The sequence below is a fragment of the Octopus bimaculoides genome, chromosome 3 (assembly GCF_046866305.1).
Source record: "Octopus bimaculoides isolate indiv1 chromosome 3, ASM4686630v1, whole genome shotgun sequence".
NCBI classification, from domain to species: domain Eukaryota; kingdom Metazoa; phylum Mollusca; class Cephalopoda; order Octopoda; family Octopodidae; genus Octopus; species Octopus bimaculoides.
This window is the reverse complement of record NC_142930.1, coordinates 71,180,706-71,195,574: the sequence shown is the minus strand read 5'-3', so window position 1 is coordinate 71,195,574 and position 14,869 is coordinate 71,180,706.

Below are 14,869 nucleotides of genomic sequence, written 5' to 3'. Positions count from 1 at the left end.
AGAACATGCAGATAAATAGGGAGATAGAAAGATAAATAGATAGATAGCTAGACAGATATATAGATAGATAGATAGAGAGAGAGAGAGAGTGTGTGTGAGTGTGTGTGTGTGTGTGTGTGTGTGTATGTGTGTGTGTGTGTGTGTGTGTGTGTATGTGTGTGTGTGTGTGTGTGTGTGTGTGTGTATGAGACAGAGAGGCAAAGATAAACAGATAGATAGATGGATAGACAGACAGATAAATTGACAGACAGATAGCTAGCTAGCTAGATAGATAGATAGAAAGATAGATAGATAGATAGATAGATAGATAGATAGATAGATAGATAGATAGATTCCTGGGTAAGCTGACAAATGTACACAGTGCATGATAGATGAAGCTACAATAAAGCATCAATCGAAAACCAAAAGTTAGAAACACATCTTTACAGTGCCTCCCAATCTTATTTTGTCCCATGCTTCACTTTCAAATCAAAACAAAAACAGAACAATCACAGTTAGTATAAGTGTGGCTGTGTGCTAAGAAGCTTGCTTCCCGCGCATGCATCGGTCTATTCGCTGTGTTAATTTTTGACGAGTCGGACGGAATTTTTGTGCTACCTGGCAGCGGATGTTATACCGGTAGAGACAATGTATTCAGACCTTAGCGAGTACGAGCTGTCCTCAGCGGAGGAGGAGCTCGTTAAGGCAGTAAATAGAATGGGCGAGCATTTGGAAAGAGTAAAGTGTTTGCTGATAGAAAAAAGGGACAAGAAAAAACAAGGACGGGTCAATCGGAGTTTTCTTTTCTCAGTCGAGTTCTAGATTATCTTTGCAATTACTGGCCAGCTCCAAGGAAAAACTAAGGTAAGAGCACTAAATTCCTTGGAAAACACCAGCGAATGTATACGAAAATATGGACGGAGAAAACACGGAGAAATGGTACACAAAAACAAATGCAAATAACAGGACAGTAACAACAGAAGTGTTTCGACTAAGGACGAATTAAATTAAGCTGGCATGTGTAGAAATGAAGCCTTACGGCAGGGACATAGGAGATGACAGGCACGGAGAGGAATATAGATGTTGCACGGATGGTAGTCGAACCAAGAAAAAAAGGTCAGGCTTGGCCGAAAACCGGTCACATGGAGAGAGTAGAGAGGTAGAGAAAGAGGAATAGAAGAATTAGGGATAAAAGAATCAGGGAAGGGAAGAAAGATGGTTTAACGTTTCGAGTAGACGCTCTTCTTCGGAAACAGAGGAAAGTCCAATAGAAGGGAAGACGGAGGAAGAATATCGCCAACGATTCACATGTGGTTACATTTTGAAATGACCGGACGGGAATGGGTGACGAAAAAGTTATTTCTAAGACTGGAGAGTGTAAGAGAAGGAAGTATGTGTGGGTGTGCGCGTGCACGCAAGTCTCTGTGTATGTGTGTGTAATAGCTTGTGGGTGTGATTATGTGTGTATATGTGATATGAGTGTGTATGTGGTTTTGGCTGTTTATATATGCATGTGTGAGTAAATTTTGCGTCGCTTAATGTTGCAGGAAGTGGCAGTCTTTTGTGTACTGTTTCTTCACATCTGCGTACGGGAATGGTCAGTAGAAAGGTGTTTAACTGACAGTTTGAAGTATGTGTGTGCGTGTGTATGTACGTGTGTGCGTGTATGTATATGTTGAGTGTGCGTGTTTTGTGTGTAGTGTGTAGTGTGTCCATGCATCTGTGTATGTGGGCGTGTGTATATATGTGTGTATGTGTGTGTGTGTATGTGCGTGTGTGTGTATGTGTGTGAACGAGGGGTTGTGTGTGGAGGTATATGTATATATATGTATGTATATATGTATATATGTATATATACATGTATATGATTATATATATATATATATATATATATATATATATATATATATATATATATATATATATATATATATATACATATATATATATGTATATATATATGTATACATGCGTATGTATATATATATATATGTATACATATATATGTATATATGTGTATATATATGTATATAAAGATAAAACTTACTTGGAAATGGATGCGTGGCTTTCAATCAAATAAGAATATAAATAATATATATATATATATATATATATATATATATATATATATATATATATATATATATATATATATATATACATATATATACACACATATGTACATATATACATATGTATGTATATAGGTATGCATATATGGGTACAGGACGTCATAAAAAGTAAACAACATGAAATACGAAAATAATGTTTGGTACGTAAAGGACGAGAGAAATATAGAAAACAACACAAGTAACATAAAAAAATGACCCGTCATCAACCGTCCGCTGTCCTTCTACTCCTTATTTCGAACAATGTACGACAAGATTAGACTTTGAAGGCAGTTGCTCACGAGAATCAAAATAAAATTTGGGATTTGCGGAGGGACAAATTTGGTAACAAAAACATGACATACAACAAACCAAAGGAAACGAATGCAAACAGGGAGGTTCCATTAGGCTCAGACGAGGTAAGGTAGCGAACGCTGAAAGAAGATTCTTTGATAAGAGAAAAGATAGGAGAGGAGACAGATAGGAATGCGCCTGGACTGCACAACAGACTGAATGAAAAGAAAGATGATCACTTGAGGAAAAGAAAGGTGAATGATGGTCACGTGTGAGCAATGAGAGAGAGAGAGAGAGTAAAGGAGGAAGAGGGATAGAGAGAGGGAGAGAGAGTAAAGGACGAAGAGGGATAGAGAGAGAGAGAGAGAGAGAGTAAAGGAGGAAAAGGGATAGAGAGAGAGAGAGAGAGTAAAGGAGGAAAAGGGAGAGAGAGAGAGAGAGAGAGTAAAGGAGGAAGAGGGATAGAGAGAGAAAGACTAAAGGAGGAAGAGGAATAGAGAGAGAGTAAAGGAGGAAGAGGGATAGAGAGAGTAAAGGAGGAAGAGGGATAGAGAGAGAGAGAGAGTAAAGGAGGAAAAGGGATAGAGAGAGAGAGAGAGAGTAAAGGAGGAAGAGGGATAGAGAGAGAAAGACTAAAGGAGGAAGAGGAATAGAGAGAGAGTAAAGGAGGAAGAGGGATAGAGAGAGTAAAGGAGGAAGAGGGATAGAGAGAGAGAAAGAGAGAGAGAGAAAGAGAGAGAAAGAAAGAGAGATAGAGAAAGAGGGAGAGAGAGAGTAAGAGAGAGAGAGAAAGGAAGAGAGAGAGAAAAAGAGAGAGAGAAGGAGAGAGAGAGAAAGAGAGAGAGAGACAGAGAGAGAGAGATAAAAAGAGAGAGAGACGGACAGACAGACAGACAGTCAGATAGAAAACGATGAAAGGGAGAAAAAAGAACTAGAGAAAGGATGAGAGAGAAAACAATGCTGGAAAGTACTGTGAGCCAAAATACGTAACTCACAAGAGAATCTTTGCAAAACGTTCTCTCTTAAAATGACTCGACTGATCGGGTCTTTTAGGGACGACAAGGGAGAAGGGATGGTCAGTATCTGGCTGAATCGCTAGGGTAGGGAAAGTCTAAGAACTTAAAACGCCTGATGATTCAAGGTGACGTCACTGATGATGCATTCCAGTTCAACCAAACATACACACGTACAAACATATACGCATAGATACATGCCCGCACACACACACTCACACACGTGCGCGCGCATAAAAGTACGCTCCGAATTGAAATCCCATTGAGTTCACCTTTGCCTTTTCACGCTTCTTTTCGATAAATGTAGTAACAGTGAAGCACTTTAGTGGATTCTTCTCGCTCCCTACCTATTCCTATTTTCTTTACCCTTTATTTAAGTGGTTTCTTCCTCTTTCTCTCTCTCTCTCTCTCTCTCACCCCCTCTCTCTCTTTCTCTCTCTCTCTCTCAGATTCCCGCACGTTGTGCTGTGAGAAGTCTCATGAGACACCACTTACAGAGTTCCTTCTTCCAAAAACAAAGAATCACGGAGTGATTAGATAGCAACCTCTTCTCACTGAGAAAAAACAAAAAAAAAAAAACTGGTATGTTAACTGGAACCGTCCAGAGACGTCCAACGTGCAACACAGCACGGAACGGAAATATAGAAGGAAAAAAGATGCACATGAAAAAGAAAGTGTATAAGTGAAAGAGGGAGAGTAGAAGAGGGCGGGAAAGAGGAGAGACAGCAAGAGAGAGAGAGGGAGGGAAAGTAAGTGAACAGATTTGATATAGAAACAGTGATTGTGAATATAGTTTGTTTGTGTTTTGTTTACTCTCCTGAAAACAATCCATGTAATATCTACTTTCTACAGTTCAAAGGTTATAAAATTACACGGTAGCTAGATTACTTTGCACTTCATTCATTTGTGTGTGTGTGTGTGTGTGTGTGTGTGTGTGTGTGTGTGTGTGTGTGTGTGTGTGTGTGTGTGTGTGTGTGTGTGTGTGTGTGTGTGTGTAGATGAGTGTAGTGCGGTATTTTACTTTTTTTATTTCATTTTTTTCTGATCCGAAGCTCCCGTTACTATTAGGGACAGCATTTATGTCGATACCTCATATCACTGATGTATTGTATCTGTTATTTCTGGTTTCATATTTGGACTTGTTTCAATTTATATGATTGATATATTTCTATTTGAAAGATATGGCTTATCAATCAATTTGGGCATTTTTTGTTATTTATTGTTGTTTTTTATTTTCATTCTGATAATCCTTAATGACTACGTTGGGTCATTTTTTTACCAATATATCTTTGTCCGAAAAAACTTGAAAGTTAAAAAAAAAGAGAAAGATTGAGTACATTCATGTATTGCTTTTCCACCGTTTTCTGAAACTTTTTGAGTTTTCTGTTATTAACATCTCCGTAAAAATATTTTCATGAGACTTTGCCGCCGTAGGAACTAACTGTCTGACAGTTCTTTATTGTTAGCTGAAAGAAGTACTCCACAGTTGTCATACATTGATGCATCATCTACATCATATCGTTAATGAAGACATAGTATAATTGAAGATTGCTGTTACTGTTAGTTTTGTATAGCCCAAGCCAAACCTGATCAAGAACTTCCATGGAATGTTGACACCTGGCTCACAACTAATTGCAGCCAGTAAGATTTGTTACTCTACTGATATGTTTATATCTGTCCAATGCTAATATACAATGGCGAATAGTATAAGATGCAATGTTAAAGCGTAGAGTTGTTATACTCTTCTGTTTCAAGCGGCTGCAAAGGAAATGTCGCCATTATGCTTTGGTAGGTTTTGAATTACATGATGCGTCTCTGCCAATAGCATCAATGTACTTGAAGTTGTCCTTCGCCTGCTTTTAGGGTGCGGAACTCCGCAAAGTTTAACATTTGGTATGTCTGTTATTCAGTACAATATCAGAGGCTAGCATGGCCTATTTTGCACTAAGGAACAATTGTAGAGAAAATTGGAATGTCTCTGTAAATCTTTTCTTTTGTGATATGCTCACACCATGATATATTTTAACTTCTCGTGAGAAATGTGTCAATGTTGTTCTTTGTCTAATATGAAATCGCTTTCTTTAGATCTGTTACTGCTGTTGTCGTTTAACCTCAATTAGTCTTCTTTTTCAAAGACATTCTTGTTTGATTTCAGAGAGATGTTGCTGTTATTTCTAGTAGTTCAAGCAACCTGCAAAAGGTTCTTTCGTTGGTTAATAATTACATCTGTAGATGTTGGTGTTCGCCACAGGGAAATGCAACAGTTAATATATTGGTGGTGAGTAACCCAGCATTGTCTTTGTGACTAACAAAACTATTGATGCTACAGCTATCTATTTATGTATTCGTATGTTTTTGTTTGTCTGAGATTCCTGCGAGAGAAAGTGCTTCTAGGATGCCGTGGTAGTAGCGTTATGGTAGTTAAGTTTGTGGAAAGGAACTTGAAATCTACAGAAGAATTATAGTTGGCATGCGCCTCTCTCTCTCTCTCTCTCTCTCTCTCTCTCTCTGTGTCAGTTGCTATGAGTTGCTTTCTTGCTTTCTCTTTAGCACATTTTTTTTCGTTTTTCTTTTTGTTCCTTTCATCTTATATCTCATGCATGAATTTCTTACTGTTGCCTCTCTTTTTCTATCAAATTCCACGAATATTAAAACTTGCTTTTCCTATTCTTTCTGTTATATTTAGCCACATATTGGATGTGGGTGAGCAGACCTATGCTCAAATGTATTTCATCCATGGCCAGCCTGTCAGTTGGTGTTTCTAGGGCTATCTTGAACAATGCGCCCTTCGTTTATTAAGCAATAGGATGTGATTTGAAGGAACTTGGTTGCTATTTCTTGGAAGGTAAGTGACTATGTAGAATCTTCTATCTTAAATTTTCTACTCTAGTGAATATAGACGGTCAATGTCTACTTTCTGCACTCTTTTCTACTTGCTACTTTTGAGTTAATGAATTCTAAATGTTGTTCGTAAATTACTGTTAATTATAATTTCATCTATAATTGCATACCGAAGGGACGGGTATGGGAGTATTTGAAAATACCTCACGGAGTGACGAATGTGCCCTGCATAGTTACGGGCTTCCGTTTGGCAAGGCATAACACCTGTTCAGTCATCCTGTCGGGGATACGGTGAAGTCGTGAGACTACAGCATGATGGATTATGAAGAGGCAGTGGAAGAGCTCGTCTGAGCCAACGGTACTTCTTACATTGATGCTAAGCGGAGGAATTCTACAAGATCAACAGTCAGGATCATCAAGTTCCATCAAGAGAGTAACTGCAATGCATCCCAAGGAGTAGCGTTCATGGATGTGTAATCAGCTAATGAAAGATTTACTATTGACTCAAGCTCCCGATTCAAATTCATAATAATAGAATTTGATGACGACAGAGAGTCTAGGGAATCCCTGAAAGCAGCGAAAAAAGTTTTTTTATTTCTCCATTCAACTAATAGGTTACATCAAAATTATAATGTATTACTGTCCTGGTAAAATACAAATGCTCTCAATATTGGTCTATGATTCTGTTTGGGTTTCTTGGAAATTTCTAAATGTTTAACAGGCTTACATTTATTTAATATATCTATTTATTTAATATTTCCATGGTTGTTCATGAGTATCAGAAACTGTTAAAAGTCTTTTGGTGAACATTTGCTGTTGAATTTACTTTGGCTGTGCCTTTACTAAGAAAGCTGGAAGTAACCTAGATCCCTGTAGTCAAAGTAAGCGAGTTGACTCTAGAATGTATAAACTTTTACTAAGAAACATCCTTGGAGATTAAAATATTTTGTTATAAACAAGTTGATCTTCCATTGGTTCTTGTAATCATAAATGTTTCTTTGACTCATTTTTTTCATTAATCAAGTATGAAATATATCATAAACCATCATCTTTCTACGTATTGCGATTGTCCTCCCCAAAGTCAACTATTTTTTCTAGATAGATGTCTCTAGGTTTATGCTTAAACTAACTGAAATGGATACAAGTTATAACTGACACAACTATGTATTACGTAATTTCTCTTTTCTCGATGCTCCCTTAAGAATCATAAATAGGAACACGCGCAGAATTCATTTCGATTTTAACGATATTGATCAACATTGCTCTCCACTCATATGTTTACCTGCAACCTCTAGATACATTGAAACAACCTAATGATGATGCTTAGCGATAGTGCTTTCCTACCCAGCTTAAGTGTTCCGAAATTGACAGATACACACTATAATAATCCCTACCTGCCACACTTTCACCCTCATTCTCTTGAGAAAATTCTTCGCTGTCGCTCGATATGCTTTACGTAGCAGCCACACGCTCTCAATTAATACTCTACTGTCTTTAAAAAAAGGATACATCGAACAATGTAGATGCTAGTATACAAATTCACTGGATGGTCGTAATTGGAATGTCATTGATTTTTGGTCTACTTGATCAATCAAGGTTGACATGGGGTGAGGCTAAACAACGATAAAATCTTAATATATTGTTTGCATGTTTAGTTATTGCCACTAATATTATGCAAATATTAAGTCAGCAAGTTGGCAGAATCGATAGCAAGCCTGACAAAATACTTAGCGGCATTTCGTCCGTTTTACCGTTCCAAGGTCTAATTCCGCCAAGGTCAACTTTAAATTTCCTTTCAGAATCGATAAAATAAGTACTAGATGAACACAGGAGTCGATGTAATCGACTGACCCCTTCCTCCAAAATCTCAGGCCTTGTTCCTAGAGTACAATGAATTACATTATGCAAATATTAAGGCGGAGAGCTAGCAGAATCATTAGCACATTGGATAAAATGCTTAGTGGCTCTTTCTGTTCTAAGTTCAAATTCCGCTGCAGTCGATATTGCCTTTCATCCTTTCGGGTTCGATGAAATCAGTAACAGTCAAGTACTAGAATCGACGTAATGGATTTGTACCATCCCCTCACAATTTCTGGCCTTGTACCAAAATTCGAAATAATATTATGCAAACATTGCACAAACCTTGCACGTTTCCGCTATCTCTAAATATATCAGATTTCGCCCAAGAACGACCAGAACTTCGTATTTTGTCGCAAGCATTACTACATCTTATTCCTACCCTATCTACAATTTATATGTTATCTTCCTCACGTTTTTTCTCCTTTAAATAACCCCTTTCAAGAGCTCAAATATGTTTTCATTAAACTAATGACACACTGACTAATACAAGCCATACATGGTGTATACAGATTTCTAGCCGATAGATGTTCCGCATCTAAGCCTCTTATAAACATATTCTGCAACTGTTCCATATAAGTTTCACATTACTTGTACAAACGACATACCTGATCCACACAAAAACGACACTCGGTCTATGCAGATTTCAAACTTAGCTTATACAGACTCCTCCCTACAAATATCCTACTGAAGTAAGCCAACACGCTCGCGGCATTATCACGGGCGATGGCGAAGCTAAGACATTGGAACAGCCAATCACCCTCACGGACACCACCTGACACTACGGTAATTGGATAATTCACATCTGGAAACATGGGTGTTTCGTTTAACATCTTTAAACAACCCTTATACAGGGACCTTTTGGGCGGGATGGACTACTCAACCTGAAGAAAATTCTAACTGGGCCCCACCTGCAAGGTTTTGCGCTGTTAATCTTGATATGAGATCACCGTGTCACGCATATATGGTTGTGATGCATGTGCCTGATGTACCCTTATCAGACGGGTAGTCATGATGAGTAAACTGGGCTTCGTATATTTTACTCTAGTGTCGCTTTGATGGCATGCATTGCTCTCTCACTCAATAGTAATAATAATAATAATAATAATGATAATAATGATAATAATGATAATAATAATAATAATAATAATAATAATAATAATAATAATAATAATAATAATAATAATTAGAAAAAGACAACACTCCCACAAAAAGCCTTCTTGGCAAGAACGCATTCAACACCAAATTAAGCTGCTTAGATCTGACATAGAATGTTTGAAAAACCTTAAATTTGACAAGAGTATCAAACCTACAAAGACCCATAAACTAAAGAAAAAATATAATATGAAAACCATAGTTGACATTGATGCCACCATAGAAACCATCAAGCAAAAGGTATGTGCTAAAGCTGCCCGCATAGCAAGGTATGAAAAGCGTGTTAGATTCTTCCGAGATAATAACATGTTCAAAAATAACCCCAAAAATTTCTACAGGAAGATAGGGAAAACACCAGTAACAATAAAGTCTGTCCCATGAAAAGAAGAAGTGCAAGAATTTTGGAATAAAATCTGGGCAGAAGATAAAACACACAATGAAAAGGCCCCTTGGATTGATAGAATATCTACAGACCTAGACTCCTTAGAGGAGCAAAAGTGGGAGGGGGTCAAGGTAGAAGATATAAGATCTGCTCTCAGGAGGTCAAGCAAATGGAAGTCTCCAGGAAAGGATAAAATTCCTAACTTCTGGTTGAATGCCTTCCCAGAAAGCCATGAACTGCTAACAAAACTTTACAACGATGTTTTGTAAAATCCTAGTTTGATGCCCTCTTGGCTAGTTAATGGTTTAACATTCCTGCTTCCAAAAAATGAGGAAACAAACGAACCAAGAAATTATCGCCCCATAACCTGCTTAACAACAATGTATAAGACGCTAACATCTGTCCTAACCGAGTACACCTATAGTTTTTTAATAGAAAGTAACATATTCCCTAATGAGCAAAGGGGATGTAAACGTGGATCTTATGGTTGTAAAGATCAGCTACTCATCAATAAGATGATCTTAGAAGATTGTCACAAGCGACACAAAAACTTGTCAATAGCCTGGATAGACTATAAAAAGGCCTTTGATAGCCTACCACATAGCTGGATTAGGAAATGTCTGGAAATGTATAAAATAGCTCCTACTCTGCGAAACTTTTTATCTGTAAGTATGAAATCATGGAGAACCACACTGATGTTGAACAATGACAATGAATCTCTAAATGCTGGAGATGTAAGAATTTCATGTGGCATTTTCCAGGGTGACTCACTATCACCACTCCTCTTCTGTCTAGCCCTAATACCGCTCTCAAAATTGCTCAATGATGCACAGTATGGTTATAAAATATTTGATAAAAATATAAATCATCTCATTTACATGGATGATTTAAAGCTCTTTGCAAAAAATGACCAACAACTCAAAGGCCTACTAGCGATTGTTAAACAATTCAGTGATGACATCAGGATGCAATTTGGCCTTGATAAATGTGCAAGAGCTACCTTTATCAAAGGAAAAATGACAAATACATCTAATGTGAACCTTGACCAGCAAAATGTCATAAAAGAGTTAGAACCAGCGGAGAGCTACAAATACCTAGGGGTAATTCAAGGGGACAATATCAAGCACTCAGTGATGAGGGAAAGGATCAGAAGAGAATGTTATCGCAGGGTGAGAGCAATACTGAAGACAGAGCTGAACGCGAGAAACAGGATCGAAGCGATCAATGCTCTAGCCATACCAGTCGTGACTTACAGTTTCAACATTGTTAACTGGTCAATTACTGAAATATGTAATGTTGACAGAAAAATACGAAAACTGTTGACAATGCATAGAATGCACCACCCTAAGGCAGATATAGAACGTCTTTATCTGCCAAGAAAAGAGGGAGGCCGAGGACTTCTACAGCTGGCATTATCAATGAAGGTAGCCACAATTGGCCTAGACACCTATCTGAAAAACTCTGAGGACTGAATGCTAAAACTTGTCTTAAAATATGAAAGCAAGAAATCATCTTACTCAGTAACAAAACAGGCAAAGGAATATCTAAGTGAATTCCAATTGCAACAAATTCAAGAATTAGACGAGCTAGAAACACCTGCAGAAAAAGCTAAGCGCTTGAAAACCCGTGCTAAAATTGCTGCCTTAGCTATTATGACTGAAAAATGGCATGGAAAACCTCTCAATGGCAAATACCCAAAGAGAGCGAATAATGCAGATATTGACAAAGCCCTTACCCACCAATGGTTAATAGCCTCTGGCTTGAAATCAGAAACAGAGGGGTTTATCATAGCAGCCCAAGATCAATGCCTACCTACAAAGAACTACCAGGCCAACATATTAAAGAACGGCAGCTCCCCATTATATCGTATATGCCAACAACATAATGAGACCATCGATCATGTTGTCTCCATGTGCAGTCTGCTTGCGCCTACAGAGTATTTCAACAGGCATGATAGTGCTGCACAATATATTCACTGGGTAATATGCAGAAACCTGGACTTGCCCCATGATAAAAACTGGTGGGAACACAAACCACCCCCAGTACTTGAAAATGATCACATTGCACTCCTCTGGAACTTCACCATTCAAATTGACAGAAAGATAGACGCAAATAGGCCAGACATCATACTGAAAGACTTCAGACAAAAATCATGCCTCCTCATTGATATGACTGTCCCAATCGATATAAACGTATCTGTCAAGACCTACCAAAAACTGAGCAAATATAAAGATCTTGAAATAGAAATTAACAAAATGTGGAATTTGAAGACGAAAACAATACCTATTGTCATAGGTGCCCTGGGAATGACAGCGAAACGGGCTGATTACTACCTAGCTCAGATACCAGGAAACCCCAAAATGGCTGAAGTTCAAAAGATAGTGCTCATGGGAACTGCCCATATCCTACGTAAAATACTGTCTATGTGATCTCAAATTTTAAAGCAAACACATAATTTTCTTATGGTTTCTTAAACATTCACTTGAACAAAGCTGTACAAATCCAAATATATGGTACCCTAGGCATAACACCTACATGAACTTCTAACTTATTGTCTCTTGAGGTCTCTGGGTGAGACTTGGATCCAACTTGTACAAATGCAAAACAAAAGTCAAACATAAAATAATAATAATAATAATAATAATAATAATAATAATAATAATAATAATAATAATAATAATAATAATAATAATAATAGAGCACTCAATGAACAAATGGCAGACAGTGCTACAGCTCCAAACAAAAGAGGGACTTGTGAAAACGAAAGCCATCCCCATTAGAAGAGGAATATTCCAGGGAGACACGTTCTCTCCACTCCTGTTCTGCCTGGCACTCACACCTCTAACAGAATTGCTAAATAGAACTGGATGCGGTTACAAATGCTATGGAAAAACAGTCAGCCACCTTCTATATATGGATGACCTAAAATTATATGCAAAAAACGACAAAGAGCTAGAAACACTACTACAGACAGTACACGGCTTTACCAAGGAAATAGAAATGAAATTCGGATTAGAAAAATGTGCCAAAGCAACCCTGAAAAGAGGAAAATTAGTTAAAAGTAGCAATATAACACTAGATAAAGCCAATGAAATAAGAGAACTAGACGAAAGCCAACCATATAAGTATTTAGGAGTCAATGAACTAGATAGGATACAACATACACAAATGAAAGAAAAAATAAAGAAAGAGTACTATAGACGAGTTAGATCAATACTAAAAACAGAGCTCAATGCTAAAAACAAGATAATGGGTATCACCACTTTAGCTGTCCCAGTTATAAGCTACAGCTACAACATCCTTAACTGGACACTAAACGAACTATGTAAAATAGACAGGAAAACAAGAAAAATAATGACAGGATATAGGATGCACCACCCAAAATCTGACATAGAAAGGCTATATATACAACGCACAGAAGGTGGCAGGGGTCTTATACAGCTAGAAAACTATTATAAAATAACCACCATAGGACTGCAAAAATACCTACTCCAGAAGCAAGGGAAACTAATACAAATAGCCACAAAACACGAGCAAAACAAAAAACTGTTTTCAGTATTTAAGGAAGCTGACAAATACAAACAAGAAATCAATCTACCTAACAAATACGAAGAAGAAGAAGAAGAAACAACAAAAGCTATAAAACAAATGAAATCCAAACTAAAACTAGAACAGCAACGGACCATGATAAAACGATGGCAAGAAAAGCCCCTACATGGTAAATACTGGGCTAAACTAAATGCGAAAGAAATAGACAGAGAAAAATCCCAGCAATGGCTGAGAAGCTCAGGACTCAAAGCAGAGACTGAAGGATTTTTAATTGCTGCACAAGACCAAAGCCTCCCCACCAGAAATTACCAAAAACACATAATGAAAAGAAATATAACAAGTAACTGTAGAATATGTGGAGATCGACAAGAAACAATAAATCATATTATCTCTGGCTGCCCAGTCCTGGCTAAGAAGGAATATATTCACAGACACGACAGAGCGGGGACCTATATACACTGGAAGCTATGCCAACATTATGGAATAGCAACAGAAAAAAGATGGTATAAACACACGCCAGAAAAGGTCACAGAAAACGAGAAAGCAACCATACTCTGGGATATGCCAATACACACAGATAGAGAAATTAAGGCGAATAGACCAGATATAGTTGTCAAAGATCATGAAGGAAAAAAATGCCTTCTAATTGATGTTTCAATACCAGCAGATGACAACGTTTCTCTAAAAGAAATGGAAAAACTTTCAAAATACAAAGACCTGGAAATAGAGATAACTCGAATGTGGAATCTAAAAACAGAAACAATTCCTATCATAGTAGGTGCCTTAGGTATAATAAAAAAATATTCAGACAAATACATAACAAAAACACCAGGACTTACAAATATATATAACATACAGAAAATTGCACTACTGGGTACTGCACACATTCTACGCAAAACACTTTCAATGCAGTAAACATAAGAGCACCACAGCAAACCACAGCACATACCCAAGGCGCACAGAGCTGCGCTCGGTAGTGAAGTGAAAGCACGTTATAAAAATAAAACTACTGAATAATAATAATAATAATAATAATAATGGAGCTAGCCCTAAAGATCTGAACACATTGGTAGAGGAAATAGGCATAAGACCCAGTTTAGTACAGCTCCAGAACACAGTGTTATTAAGGAGACCTAGGATACTTAGGAGGGTTCTTGTCATCTAAGGTTACTTGCTGTAACTCAATAGGAGGGTACTTCGCATCTAAGGCTATTTGTTGTAGCCCGACGTTAGGATTCCTTTCTTTTCCAACAGTCTAATCTGTTGAATGTATATGAAAATAATAATAAGAAAAGCAGGATCAATGTGGAAAATAATAATAATAATAATAATAATAATAATAATAATAATCATAATAATAATAATAATAATAATAATAATAATAATAATAATAATAACAGAATCAGTGTCAAAGAAGAAGAAATAAACAACTATGATGATTTGAAGTGGGAAATACGAAGATTGTGGTCATTGAGGAGTGTAGACGTGATGAAAATAGTTATTGGTGCACTTGGAAGTATCTGCATTTAACTACCAACATGGCTGAAAAAGATTGGTGCAAGTGTGAAAGTAGAACACCTACAAAAATCAGCATTGCTTGGAACTGCAAGAATTCTTCGCAGGATTCTTGAAGCATGACCAGTAAACAAGTGCCACCTTAGTCTGCTAGCAGTGGTCAGTGGATATTTCCC